Source organism: Euprymna scolopes, chromosome 45 (assembly GCF_053919585.1).
Source record: "Euprymna scolopes isolate OS-2025 chromosome 45, ASM5391958v1, whole genome shotgun sequence".
Classification (NCBI taxonomy): Eukaryota; Metazoa; Mollusca; class Cephalopoda; order Sepiida; family Sepiolidae; genus Euprymna; species Euprymna scolopes.
Genome location: NC_136526.1, coordinates 48818801 through 48833451, shown reverse-complemented (window position 1 = coordinate 48833451; position 14651 = coordinate 48818801). Strand labels below are relative to the sequence as shown.

Sequence of the window (14651 nt, the reverse complement as noted above, 5' to 3'; positions counted from 1 at the left end):
GCTGGTCTCCATGCCTCTCACCCTGATGTGGTACCTGTCCAGTACTTCAACTGGTGTGGGAGAGAGTGAAATGTCATCCTTAGGGGTGACGTTATACGAATAGACCGCCTCAGGCACCGTAACCTCTTCCTAGCTGCGAAGGTCTTGAGGGTCCTGTGGTATCTCGCAATAATTCCATTCCTGCTAAGCACATGGCCACACGGTAATCACAGACATATACCCCAGCTGTCTGTGAACTGTTTGAACTGCTCACTAACAAAGGCGGTGCCATTGTCGGTCAGTATCTCAGAAGGGGGACCACATGCTCAAGGAAGACACTTTCCAGCTCACGGACAATGGCAGCCGAGTCCGGCCGGAGAAGGGGCTGCCACATATATATATATATATATATATATATGTGTATTGCCACAATGCAAATCTAGACGGTCTGCAATCGATTAGCATCGTTGTGGTGAGTTACGTCCATTGCGAGCTTGTTCCAATTTCCTCTCACACTTAGTTTTCCCTTCTTTCACCAGACAGGTGCTGGGTTTATTGACCGAGAGGTTTCACAGCTCCTAACAACAGATTTCACATCCCTCTTTGACACATAGGGGTCAACCAGTTTGGCGAAGTAAAGGGTTTGGTTTAGACCAGGGTGCCCGCTTTGGTAATGGACATCAGCAACACGGCTCGGGCTAAGCCAATGCCCCACTGCGGCAACATTCACAAGTGCTGGTTCGTCCACTTCTTTTGGCAGGTACAGCCAACAGTGTGGTACGCTGGTCATGTGATTCTGACAAGACTGCAACAGTGTCACATCTATGACCAGGTGGATTTCCTTGATGATCTCGGTCAGGGTAGCAAGTCGTCTCCATATAAGCATTTCGGCCAATGCCTTCATTGTCAACCATGCTTTCCCAGTTATCCACCGATGCTCGCACATGGAGTCTGTGACGATGTGTAGCACTCTGACCTGCCACTGAAGCACCAAATTTACCCTTTTGAGTGTCACATCAAGCTCAGCTAGGTTTATGTGCCTGGTGTCATTTTCTGGCCAAAGCCAGCAGGCATCTTCTATGATAAATCTGTTGACCGCCAGAGCAACGGCAACGGTGAGTGAACTGGCATCCACCCAAACTGTAAACTCGCTCCTGTCGACACACCAGCTCCCTCGTACGAGGTTATCCTCGGTCACTCTGGCTCCAGCTTCCACCAGCATGCTTCGTAGGGCGGGATCGCGGACCTCATCGTCCCATCCCATTGACATGGAAATCGCACGTTGCTTTATGGCTTCTCCTGCCACCCGGATTCACCCACACATGGGGATGTTGCCCACCAGTTTTCCACAGACGGAAAAACCGCTCTGACGCGTCATGTTGAATGGAACTTCCGGGATGTCACCATCTCTTCCCCAGCGGAGTCCCTCTGTGCTGCAGCTCACATGCAAGCCAAGAACTTTCGCTCCATCTTGCAGGCGCTCTGGCTCCTTGTACGACAGCCCAAAGCTCTCAAAGTGTTCTTTCACCACCTGGGCAGACATGAGGGTGTCGTTCACGAAAATGTCCAATATATGATGACATTGCCTGTTGCATGGATTCATCCCCATGCCAGATCGCCTGCATAATCGCTGTCATAATGTCAAGGGCCATGTTCAGGCTAAACCCCAGCCTGGTCAAATAATAACGAGTCCCTTTGATCTCGACCATCTGGAATGGCTACCATGATTTCTCAATGCGTATCTGCAGGTAGGCTCTTTGCAGGTCCAGGTCCCTCAGTTTATGTGCGCAGACGTCAGCTCCCACCGTGTGTGGGTCGATGTGTTCATTAAGTCCCAGGTAATCCATTACAGGTTGGACCTTCTGTTTATTCCCTTGTCTAACAGCCATCAGGGGGATCAGCCTCCTTGGTGGCCCGAGCTCATCCTCTGGGTACAGAACCAGCCAGCCATTATCCATCCAAACCTGGAGTTCTGCCTTGTACTGCCTCCCTGAGCCATGCCGGAGGAGGATACTCCGTCATCGATTCTGCAAGGACTCTGGTGGCTGGTCCCCTGACCACTTCCAGGACGCAGTCCATGCATTTGTGCCCTTGTCGTATTCCGTATGGAAGTCGGGTTCATCAAGAAAGATTGTCGTGCAGACCTGTTCCTTGCATTGGGAAAACCTCACATCACTGGCGTCATCCATGGTGATTCCACCCAGCTGTGTAATAGTGTCCATTCCAAGGAGAAGGTCGTATCCAAGAAGCTCCCTGTCAAGCACCAATGCCTTCACAGTCACCAGTGGGCCATCGCCAATGCTTATATGGACAATGCTCACCCAACAACACACCAGCGAGCCTCCACCAACGGTTATTAGTGGGACCTTCTGTTTTGTCCATGTGATGCAAGATTTCTTGTGTATGAGGGTTTGGGTTCATCTGGTGTCAACCAGTGCTGAACCTACACACCCATCAACTCGCACTGTCACTACAGGAAGCACCTTGTTCAGTGTTGCTTTGGAGAGGGTGCTGACGCCACAGCTTCCTCCCCTTGCTCGTTTCCCAGACAATTCCGTGCTACGTGGCCTGACTTGTCACATCAGTGACATCATTCTCGTTTCTGTGCTCCATAGTCCAGGGTGTGATTCACACCACTTCTGCAGTCTCTGGTGAAGTGGTTGGGGCCGCCACATTTGTAGCACTGTGGGCTCTCTGTAGGCGATTCCAGTGTGTCAACCGCTGCTGAGACCTGCTCTACATCATCCTATAGGATGTTTTAGGCTCTAGCCAACAATTGCTCCAACCCAAACTCATTGAGCTTCGACGACGCCCGAAACAGCCAACTGGTGTCATCCGGGAGCCCAGATAAAAAGATGCATGCCAATATTCAGTCGCTTGCACTGCCAAAGGGAGCAGCAAGCTTCTTCAAGTCGGCTAGGTACACATCCACAGTCTCCCCTGACCCAAGCCGACATTTAGAGAATTGCCTCCAGGCAACAAAAGGGTCCACACTGAATGCTCCGTACAACACTTGTTTTATCTGCTCCATTCTCGCCTCATCCTGAGCTGCAGGTACACGGCATAATCTCCCTTAGTGAGCCTCAATAGGATGACCATACCTAGATCCTTAATTTTGCACAACTGGCAAACGTGCTCGGCCTTCTCCAGCCATTTAACCACCAAAGGACCATTGAAAGAAAACTGCCATCTCTTGCAAATTAAGCTATCATCTAGTTGGGGGACAGGAAGTGGAATTAAAAAATAAAACCTTTCATACTAATTTATGAAAAAATAAAACCTTTCATACTAATTTATGAATATCAAACTTGACATACTCTTGATTTTGGGAAACGGGTCATAGCTGATGTTTGTTTTCAGAACTCTAAATACTCTTGCCTAAGATATCCAAATATTAAGCAAATCTTGCCCACTTACATAACAGACTTGTGCAACAGACAAACATCTCTCAACAAAGTAAGCTGAAGAGAGCCATAATGTGACCCTTCAAATAATACATTCCTCTCACACACTAGTTTAGTCATTAACTTAAAAAGGCATAAAAATGGATCATAAACTAAACTTACACTTGACATTGGAAATTTGATCAAGGATGATCTTTGCTTTATGAACCCCAATTTTTTTGCCTAAATCATGTTCCAAATTTCACCATAATGTGAACCTTTTAGATTATATCAGATTTAATTAATTCCCCTGCCTTGTAGAGCACACATACGAGTTTTTCAGATAATACAGCTCATCACCACTTGCAATGTTTAAACCCATTTTCCAAGCTCATTAGGCGTTGGAATCCAATTGGTAAGAAAATTGATAGGTTCCAGATTCAAAGATGTTCTTTATGCAAATCATGATATAGCAAGGATATGGGCGATGCCTAGATGTCTTCGTCAGATAAACGAGGATGAGAGAAGATGATGCATGCTCAGGAATGAGGTTATGTTGACACTTGGTCAAGAAAAAACAGATATCCATAAAATTCTGTCTATCAGAAAAATAATGTTTTACCGAAAAGAAAATATAAAGTAGCTTTGGTTTCCATCTGTTGATATGAGTCTGATAATACAGAAAACATCGTCATTCCTTTTTTTTGGGGTGGGGGCTGCAGTGGATCTGGTAATAGGATTTATTTAAATAAAGCAATTAAGATGAGACAATTTTTTAAGGGTTTGAAAAAATGGATCTGAAATACCTATTGAAGAGAGGCAAGTACACAAAATTTGGATTTAAAAACCAAGAAATCTAAAAAAAAAAAACCTATAAATCAAAAAAAGAACTAACCATTCAGTCTCCAATATTTTAGATATCTGAATGATCGGCCACCCAGGCAGCCATAAAACAGTGATAAACTATCAGTTTCAGAAAAATAAGAGTTGATCATCACAAAGAACCATCCACTAGATGAAGATAAAAGGGACTTAGGGTCTGTGTATATTTTCTTGTCCATGTGTACGACCTGGACCCTGCTGGGTTACAATGAGACTCACAACAACTCAATTAGCAACAATATGGTACAACAATAGACAAAGGCATGTCAAACTGGATTCACCAAGCAAAGTGAATGCAGTCGCTTAGCAACCCAAAGTGCATGTCTGATCACAAGCCGAAGCAGACACGCCTCCTCGTTAGTGATGTACTCCCACCCAGATGCCTAAGCCTAGATTATACATAGCAGCTCCCTCTTTACTCATCAAAGCAAGCCTGAATTGATCCTTTAACACTTGATATAATGCTTTTTGTGACAACTGTCTCATGTCAGAAAGGCTTTCTTTGAATTAAAGCAGAATCTTCAATATCTGATGACATTCACAATAGAAGGAGTGTAATGCATGTATCTTCTGCTTTGCATAGGTACACACTTCTCAAAAGGTAAGCCTTTGCTTATATCTTCTCTTTAGAATTCATCGTTTCCTGAAATTTGTGTACACATTCGATCTAGAAATTTAAGCCGAAGTGTGTATTGACAAATCTCAACAATTTTCATATCCTAACTGTAATAAAAAAGAATGGATATATCAGATATCACGATAGACCATGGGGGCCTTTTCAAGCCACAACAACCGGAAAATAACCCACTGCAAATATAGCATCATATTCAACTTGAATAAAAGAATCCAAAGATTAGATATATGTGAGAACCTCACTCCTTCACTCTTCTCTTTAATGAAAGATTTCTGCACATCTGACTAGCAGCACCCTATCCACTTTTAAGACTTTTGATTAATTTTTCACGAACTGAAGATCAGGCTTGAACCAGACATCGACTATCTTACAAGGATTGTCATTCCAACTAAAGGACCCCTAAAGGAAGACTCTCCGTCAGGCAAAGATGTGCAAGCAAAGGACTTGTTGCAGTTGATTTACCATCTCATACACTCTGATTTTGACAAAACTAATGTCAGCATTGCTTATTACAAATACTGTTACACCATTGGAATAGGTGGAATACTTTATTCTGGTGGAAATGCCTTGCAAAGTGATACTGCATAGAACTATATTCAATCTTATCCTGCAAGGAAAAGACTCAAACATAAGCACAGAGAATCGATGATAAAAGCCAACACTAATGATTACATCAGACAAATTAATTTCCAATTTCTGCAAACCTGCTCCATTTACAATAAAACCCACTAGGAATGTTTGAAAGTTGAACACATGCCTGACAAAGGGAAACATCCCGATATCTAGGATCACGGTCACACCACTTGACCCCCTGATGCAAATAACATCGTTTTACATATAAAAATATTGTGTAAGAAAAAACACATATATAAATATATGCATGGTTATACCGATACACATGAATTGGAACAACAAAATGAAACTGTATAGCTGGTTCTCAAGATGCGTTATTCTGAATCTATTGGTCAAAAAGATGATCAACTAGACAAATCTAAATCTAGATCTAGAACCACGTTATAATCTCCTGCTGAGACAATCGTTCAATAAATACTCATAAAATACCCGATTTAACAAAGAAAAGCTCAACATGGCTAATAGGTATATAAATATGATGAAAGAAAATGCTTTACCTTTTATGATAACAAATCGATAATGAAGATTTCTTTTGGGATTCATGTAGCACGAGTCACACAACACATTAAATGCAAATAATATCAAGTAACAAACAAATGTCCGAGATTAATAAATAATGCATCTGAAACAGCAAAATTAATTTCCCATTTCTGTAAATCTGCTCTATCTACAATAAAATCCACTACGTACGTTTGAAAGTTGGACACGTGCCAGACGAAGAGAAGACACTCTAAAATCTAGCATAATGGTTACACTTCCTGTTGTACACTTCATGTTGTACATGACACAAGTAAGATTATCTCATGTGTGATATATTGTATAAGAAAAAACATGTATTGTTATGTATATATATATATATATGTATAGATATATATAAATATATATATATATATACATATGAATTGGAACAATAAAATGAAACTGCATAACTGGTTTCACAATTATAGTTGCATTAATCAGACTTTAGTCGTGTTCTGCCTTCTTAAATGTTTTCTTATATACACATTGAACAATGCTTCAAGCGACCTGCCTTAATCTATTATCACTGAGTCTGGGATAAACTGATTGCTATAGCCAGAGAAAAATTTTTGACTTAGGAAAATGATCAAGGGTTAGATTTCACATTAATTTCCTCAAACGCCTTAAATCCAATACTTTTTCAACTATTTTTATCATGAGAAGAAATCGATTGTTAGATTCAAAGTAATACTGATGAAAATAAAGAGCATTGAAGAAATTTAAATAAGTGTAAAAATAATTAAAATGGAATTGCATGGGGAGAAAAATATACATTAACACTTCATATTTTTCTTTTTATTGTTAATGGATACAATTTTTTTCTAAAACTTTCACAGAAAAATTCTTTACAGTTTTTTTTTCAGCTAAATCAATATTGAAAATAATAAACAAACTGAATATGAATGTCAATACTAAAACATTAATTTTTTTATTTGCAGATGTTTCTGCTTGAACGCCTTTGCTAAAATTGAATTGATCATGAGAGATGTAGTGTGATATGAATTGAATGGGCATATCAATAAGACTTCCTTCCCTAAAAGACGCTATAAAAAACCTGAAATCAAGAGGAAAGGGCAGTCGAGTTCTTGGACACAAATTGTACAGGTAGGACTATAGAATATCATACGAATTCTAAGAATTATTTCCTAATTAAACGAAAAATTGAAGGAAGTGAGGTTTTTCTTTGATTTATATTAGTAGGGAGAATACAGAAATCTTAGATAAAATATAAATTACGATTTCGGTTTCGGATACATTTAGAAGAGAAATCAATAACAAAAAGACAAGAAACCATTGAAAACAAACATACTATACCTCTACCGTAAATATTTAAGTGGTTTGAGGTACAGCATTTATAAATATGTTTAAACATGGTGGTCGGTAAATTCTCTGTAGCTTTTTTAACCATCTTAGAAGCACGTGTGGAAGAAAATATTCATTAACACTTCATTTTTTTTTCCATTATTATTATTACATTATAAAGTATAATTCACTCTATAATATGTCCTAACCAACATCTTTATCGACTGAGTTTACATCAGTGGATACAATTATTTTTCTAAAATATCTTATAACTTTAACAGAAAAATTAACTTAGAGTTAAAGTAACATTGAAAGTAATACTAAAAATAACTTGAACAGAAAAATTAATTTAGAGTGCTTTTAGCTAAATCAAGTAACATTGAAAGTAATACTGAATATAAAAAGCACTGAAGAAATTTTAATAAGTGTAAAAAGAATTAAAATGGAATCATGTGGGAAGGAAAATATATTAAATATTTCTGTTTATTATTAAAATAAAGTATAATTGGCTCTATAATATGTCCTAACCAACATCTCTATTGACTGGTCAACAGATACAATTATTTTTTGGAAATATCTACATGTAAAAAGAATTAAAATGGTTTCACAATTATAGTTGCATTAATCAGACTTTAGTCATGTTCTGCCTTCTTAAGTGTAAAAATAATTAAAATGGAATTGCTTGGGAAGGAAAATATATATTAACACATCGTGTTTTTATGTTTATTATTAAAATAAAGTATAATTGGCTCTATAATATGTCCTAACCAACATCTCTATTGACTGGTCCTGTGTCAACGGATACAATTATTTTTTCTAAAATATCTCTTAAGGAAAAATTAATTTACCGTTTTTTAAAGCTAAATCAATTAATATTGAAAATAATAAACAAATCGAATGTGGGAAGGAAAATATATTAAATATTTCTGTTTATTATTAAAATAAAGCATAATTGGCTCTATAATGTCCTAAACAACATCTCTATTGACTGGTCAACAGATACAATTATTTTTTTGAAATTATCTACATTTAGATATTTACAGTCTTTTTAAAGCTAAATCAATTAGCATTGAAAATAATGAACAAATCGAATGTGGGAAGGAAAATATATTAAATATTTCTGTTTATTATTAAAATAAAGCATAATTGGCTCTATAATGTCCTAAACAACATCTCTATTGACTGGTCAACAGATACAATTATTTTTTGGAAATATCTACATGTAAAAAGAATTAAAATGGTTTCACAATTATAGTTGCATTAATCAGACTTTAGTCATGTTCTGCCTTCTTAAAGAGCACTGAAGAAATTTAAATAAGTGTAAAAAGAATTAAAATGGAATCATGTGGGAAGGAAAATATATATTAACACGTCCTGTGTTTCTGTTTATTATTAAAATAAAGTATAATTGGCTCTATAATATGTCCTAACCAACATCTCTATTGACTGGTCAACTGATACAATTGTTTTTTCGAAAATATCTCTTGAAGAAAAATTTACATTTTTTTTAAAGCTAAATCAATTAATATTTAAAATAATGAACAAACCGAATGTGAATATGAAAACTAAAACATTAATTTTTTTTATTTGCAGATGTTCCTGCTTATAGGCTTTTGCTAGATTTGAATGGATCATTACTTTCTTTAGGATTTACAAATGAAAAGATGTATCCTTGTGAAGTATGTAAACATCCTTGTCTTTCTAAATCAAAGTTAGTAATACACATGAGAACTCATACTGGGGAAAAACCATATTCTTGTGAAATATGTGGATATTCTTGTTCTGTTAAACCAGGTTTAGTGAGACATATGAGAATACATACTGGTGAAAAGCCATATTCTTGTAATGTATGTGAATATACTTCTGCTGAAAAAAGTAAATTACTTAGACATATTAGAACTCACACTGGTGAAAAGCCATATTCTTGTGAGGTTTGTGAATATTCTTGTTCTGTTAAATACAACTTAGTGACACACATGAAAACTCACACTGGCGAAAAATCGTATTCTTGTGAAATATGTGGATATTCTTGTTTTGCTAAATCACATTTAGTGATTCATATGAGAATTCACACCGGTGAAAAGCCATATTCTTGTGAAATATGTGAATATTCTTGTTCTGTTCAATCAAGTTTAGTTACACATATGAGAAATCACACTGGGGAAAAACCATATTCTTGTAAATTGTGTAAATATTCTTCTTCTCAAAAATCAACTTTAATGAGACATATGAGAACTCACACTGGTGAAAAACCATATTCTTGCCAAGTATGTAAATATTCTTCTTATGATCGATCAAATTTAGTGACTCATATGAGAACTCATACTGGCGTTAGACCATATTCTTGTGAGTTATGTGCGTATTCTGCTACTACTAAATCGAATTTAGTGATTCATATGAGAATTCACACCCGTGAAAAGCCATATTCTTGTGAAAAATGTGAATATTCGTGTTCTGTTAAATCAAGTTTAGTAAAACATCAGAAAACTCACAGATCTACAATTACCAACAAAAGTAAATAAATTATCTTCTAAAGTGTGTGACTATTTTTTACTTAATTACTTATTTGTCTGGGCGCTGCATCCATCTTATTCCACAAACAAATACAAACACCTGCCTTTATTAATTTTTGCATTATATAACCCAAAAAGTGTATATAAAACACAACATCAAACAACCAAACTAAACACTAATATTGTATTATTATAACTGGATATGTCTTTAGTGTTTTTATTTAATGTAAAATGTTTATTCAGCTCGAAAAACATACAGTGTTTACCGATGTATTTGAAAATTACAAATGGTGCCACACTCTCTGTTGGCCATGGTAAGCTTGGGAATAGGAGTTAAAAATAAAACAAAACTATACAAAATACAGGTAAAAACCCACCGAATAGATGTTAGCTTATGTAACAGTAACATATATTGAGCGAGTTCCTAACAGTATTTTATATATTTTTTTTATTTTTAACTCATTTTCCCAAACTTCTTGTGTTCAGCAGAGAGTCCAGCGCCATTTTATTGGTACATTTTTGTTGGAGCTATTCTGCTTACGCCTATCCAATTCTGGAACTAAACTCCAACGAATTCCTTGACGATTTCATTGACAAAATCTCTGCTGAAAAACAGATCTGCATTACTATTTATGCTGACAGTATAGTCGAGTAGGAGTGCGATTTACCCTTCAATCAACCAATTAACTCATACTACCTGGTCACGAACTAAACAATTATTGGTCACCAGGCCCCTGACCTTATTACAGATTTCAAAGATGAATATAATTCAACATCATTTGAAATATAAAAGTAAACCAACATTTTCCATTATCTTCAGAAATATCTTTTACTGAAACAATTACTTATTTATCATTCTCATTTGGACGCTGCATCTGTCTTATTCCACGAACAAACACCAATAACGGGAATTTTATCATAACGTCCAATGAAGATTATCCTATTGCACAACAAGAAGGAAAAAAAACCCCGAAAGAATACTACGATAAACTTTTTTTTTAATAAATGGAAAGGTAAATAGGGAAAGAAAGGTAGTCAGTTTTATGTTCACCAATAACAGTGTCTGCCAAATTAGTCCATCTGACAGTTCTCAAAGAACTCCATTAACAATATTGTAAGGGATAGTTGAGGTAAGAATATAGGTGTAGTGAAGACTTACTGCATGTCAAAGAACTTAAATAAAACATGTCAACACTTAATCTTTTTAAAAGTGGGTGTATGTAAATTAGCTCCCTTATGCCATTAACTTAAATATTCTCATTCGAGAAAATTTCAATCCTCTTGGTTCTATAAGCCAAGAAAATAATCCAAATCTTCTGTGGTGTAATGTATTTCTATAGAAGATTTCTTGGTTCCTTTTGACATAAATTCTAACGCCTCACTGCCAAATTAGAACTAATTTTTTTTTTCCATTATCTTCAGAAATATCTTTAACTGAAACAATTACTTATTTATAATTCTCATTTGGATGCTGCATCTGTCTTATTCCATGAACAAACATCAACACCTGCCTGTCATCTAATAGGGTTTATCGTACAAGTGACATTTTTGGAATTTGCTTTTCTTCTTGTAAATTAGGTTTATTGACACATGCAAAAACCAAATTTTTGTAAATTACTTTTATTCTTGAGAATAAGGTTTATTGAAACATGCAAAATTAATGTTTTTGTATATTGATTTTCTTGTGAATTAGGTATATTAACACAGGCAAAAATCATATTTTTGTGAATTGGTTTTATATGAATTAGTTTCATTTACACATATGCAAAAATTATATTTTTATAAATTGCTTTTGTTCTTATAGATTTGGTTTATTAACACATATACAAAAATCATATTTTTTGTAAATTACTTTTTTATGAATTAGTTTTATTTCCACACATGCAAAAATTATATTTTATGAATTGCTTTTGTTTCCCTGAATTAGGTTTATTAACATACATGCAAACACAATATTTTTGTAAATTGCTTTTTTAAGAATTAGGTTTATTAACACATGCAAAATTAATATTTTTGTAAATTGCTTTTTTATGAATTAGGTCTATTTACACATGCAAAAATAATATTTTTTAAATTGCTTTTTTTTAATTAGGTTTATTTACACATGCAAAAATGATATTTTTATAAATTGCTTTTGTTTTCCTGAATTAGGTTTATTAACATACATGCAAAAATCATATTTTTTGTAAATTGCTTTTTTATGAATTAGGTTTATTAACACATGCAAAAATAATATTTTTGTAAATTGCTTTTTTATGAATTAGTTTTATTTCCACACATGCAAAAATGATATTTTTGTAAATTGCTTTTTTTATGAATAAGGTTTATTAACACATGCAAAAATAATATTTTTGTAAATTGCTTTTTTTATGAATTAGGTTTATTTACACATGCAAAAATGATATTTTTGTAAATTGCTTTTTTATGAATTAGGTTTATTTACACATGCAAAAATGATATTTTTGTAAATTGCTTTTTTATTAATTAGGTTTATTTACACATGCAAAAATCATATTTTTGTAAATTGCTTTTTTATGAATTAGGTTTATTAATGCATATACAAAAATAATATTTTTGTAAATTGCTTTTTTATGAATTAGGTTTAGTAACACATACAAAAATAATATTTTTGTAAGTTGCTTTTTTTATGAATTAGGTTTATTTACACATGCAAAAATCATATTTTTGTAAATTGCTTTTTTATGAATTAGGTTTATTTACACATGCAAAAATGATATTTTTGTAAATTGCTTTTTTATGAATTAGGTTTATTAACACATGCAAAAATAATATTTTTGTAAATTGCTTTTTTATGAATTAGGTTTATTTACACATGCAAAAATGATATTTTTGTAAATTGCTTTTTTATGAATTAGGTTTATTTACACATGCAAAAATAATATTTTTGTAAATTCATTTTTTTATGAATTAGGTTTATTTACACATGCGGGAGATCAACTTATCATACAAAGTGAGCGTACAATGATCACTCATTACCCAACCAGATAATGTGTCACAAGATTTTGCCAACTGATTGTTATTAAATCTTGGGGAATAAGTTTTTCTCAGTGTGTGTGTGTGTGTGTGTGTGGTCTATTGACACTTGGTCTAGGTTGTGGTATGGTCATAGTTGGAACATAATAACTTGTTTGGAAGAGGGAGTCTTCTGCGACCCAGAATCAGGACTATTATGGGTTTAGGAAGCCATGTACATTTTTAGAGTGCTATACTATCGCATATTCACTTATGCTTCCGTTTAATGAGGTAAAATGCATTCAAAAGAAGACGTTTGTTTAGTACGGAAGAAGCGGCAAGATAGCCTCGGCATCAGAAGGATCGCCATAGATTTGAAGCTGTCAAAATCAATGGTCGAATACATGCTGAAGACAAATTCCGAGCGGAAATAGAAGAAAGGACAAAAAAGATCAATTGGTAAGAGGACTGAAAGGAGAATGAAGCGGACCGTGACACGGCTTTTGACATCTGAAGAAAAAGTTACAAGAAGAAAAGTCGAGGTGAAATAGGAATTGGATGTAAACCTCCGAACAGTACAAAGAATGCGGGATAGGATTGGTTTGAAGTATGCAAAGGCTAAGAAAAAAATTACACTAACAAAGAAACACAAAGGAGCAAGACTGCAGTGTGCTAAAACGTGGTTAACAAAGCATGTTAACTTTAAGAAGGTTATATTTACTGATGAGAAGCATTTCAAGTTTGATAGGCCAGATGGATGGTGTACTTGGTCGAGAAGGAGTGAGCCCGTTGTACTGAACAGACCACAGATGGGAGGAGAAGGAGTTATGGTTTGGGGTATGATCTTTGCTAATGGAAATATATAGTTGGAGTGGCTAAAAGGTCGGCAGAACAGCAAAAGCTATAAACAGTTGCTGGACGAGAAAGCCCTACCAAGAATAAGAAAAGAGATGGGGAATGATTTCGTTCTAAAAAAGACAATTGCAGCATCCATGTGTCAAAACTAATGAAAGAATGGATAACTAAAGTGAATATGACTACTTTGGAATGGCCTGCAAAAAGCCCAGATCTAAATTTAATGGAAAATGTATGTGAAATGCTTGCACAACTTGTCTATGATATAATGTAAGAGGCTTAACTATGGGAACAAATACTAGATGTCAAAAACACAATTAATAAAAACACGTAGAGGTGTTATTGTGCATATGTTTGATCATTATGAAGAGAGATTGATAAAATTTATTGAAAAGAAGGTGATATTACAGACTATTAACAGTTTTTCAACGATGTCCAAAAAATAATGTCGCACATGTTTTGTAAAAAATGATGAAAATTAAATCTTCTTTTCTTACCTAATCGATTTTCTTCCATTTTTATTACAGGTATTGTCTTTATATGTTTATGCTATTCTATTGAAGGAATTTCGCCATTATATGGTATTCTGAAAGTCGAATACTAAAATGTCCAAAAAATATTGTCGGGCTCTTGTATTATATTAGATTATGATTTATAATTTTATTATTTTTAAGTCATAATTAGCAGATCTAAACATTGCAATCAGACCAATAGTTAGCTTCAAATATATATGTTGACTAATCTACTTTGCTGAACCTAAATACATCATAATTCTCCTTATATTTATTTTAAAATAAATTGCTTATTTATCGTATATTACCTATTCTAATTCTTCAAAATACAGAGGTTCTCAGGAGAGCAAACCTGGATAGCGTGGAAGCTATTCTTGTTACTATGCAATTGTGATGGACCTGGCACATTGCTAGAATGGAAGACAACCGAATTCCAAAGATGATCTTCTAGACGGAACTGGAAAAT

At 34.9% G+C, this 14651-nt stretch overlaps 1 long non-coding RNA gene across 2 annotated transcripts in view; it reads left to right on the top strand.

Annotated features, from left to right (window-relative positions):
* LOC145269559 (uncharacterized) overlaps positions 1-11815 on the top strand; it is a 54737-nt gene extending 42922 nt beyond the window's left edge. For both annotated transcript variants that reach the window (XR_013865093.1, XR_013865092.1), the window contains exons 2-3: positions 6969-7134; positions 8926-11815. This is a non-coding gene — a long non-coding RNA (uncharacterized LOC145269559). The remainder of the gene's footprint in view (positions 1-6968; positions 7135-8925) is intronic.
* Positions 11816-14651: the final 2836 nt, after the last annotated feature.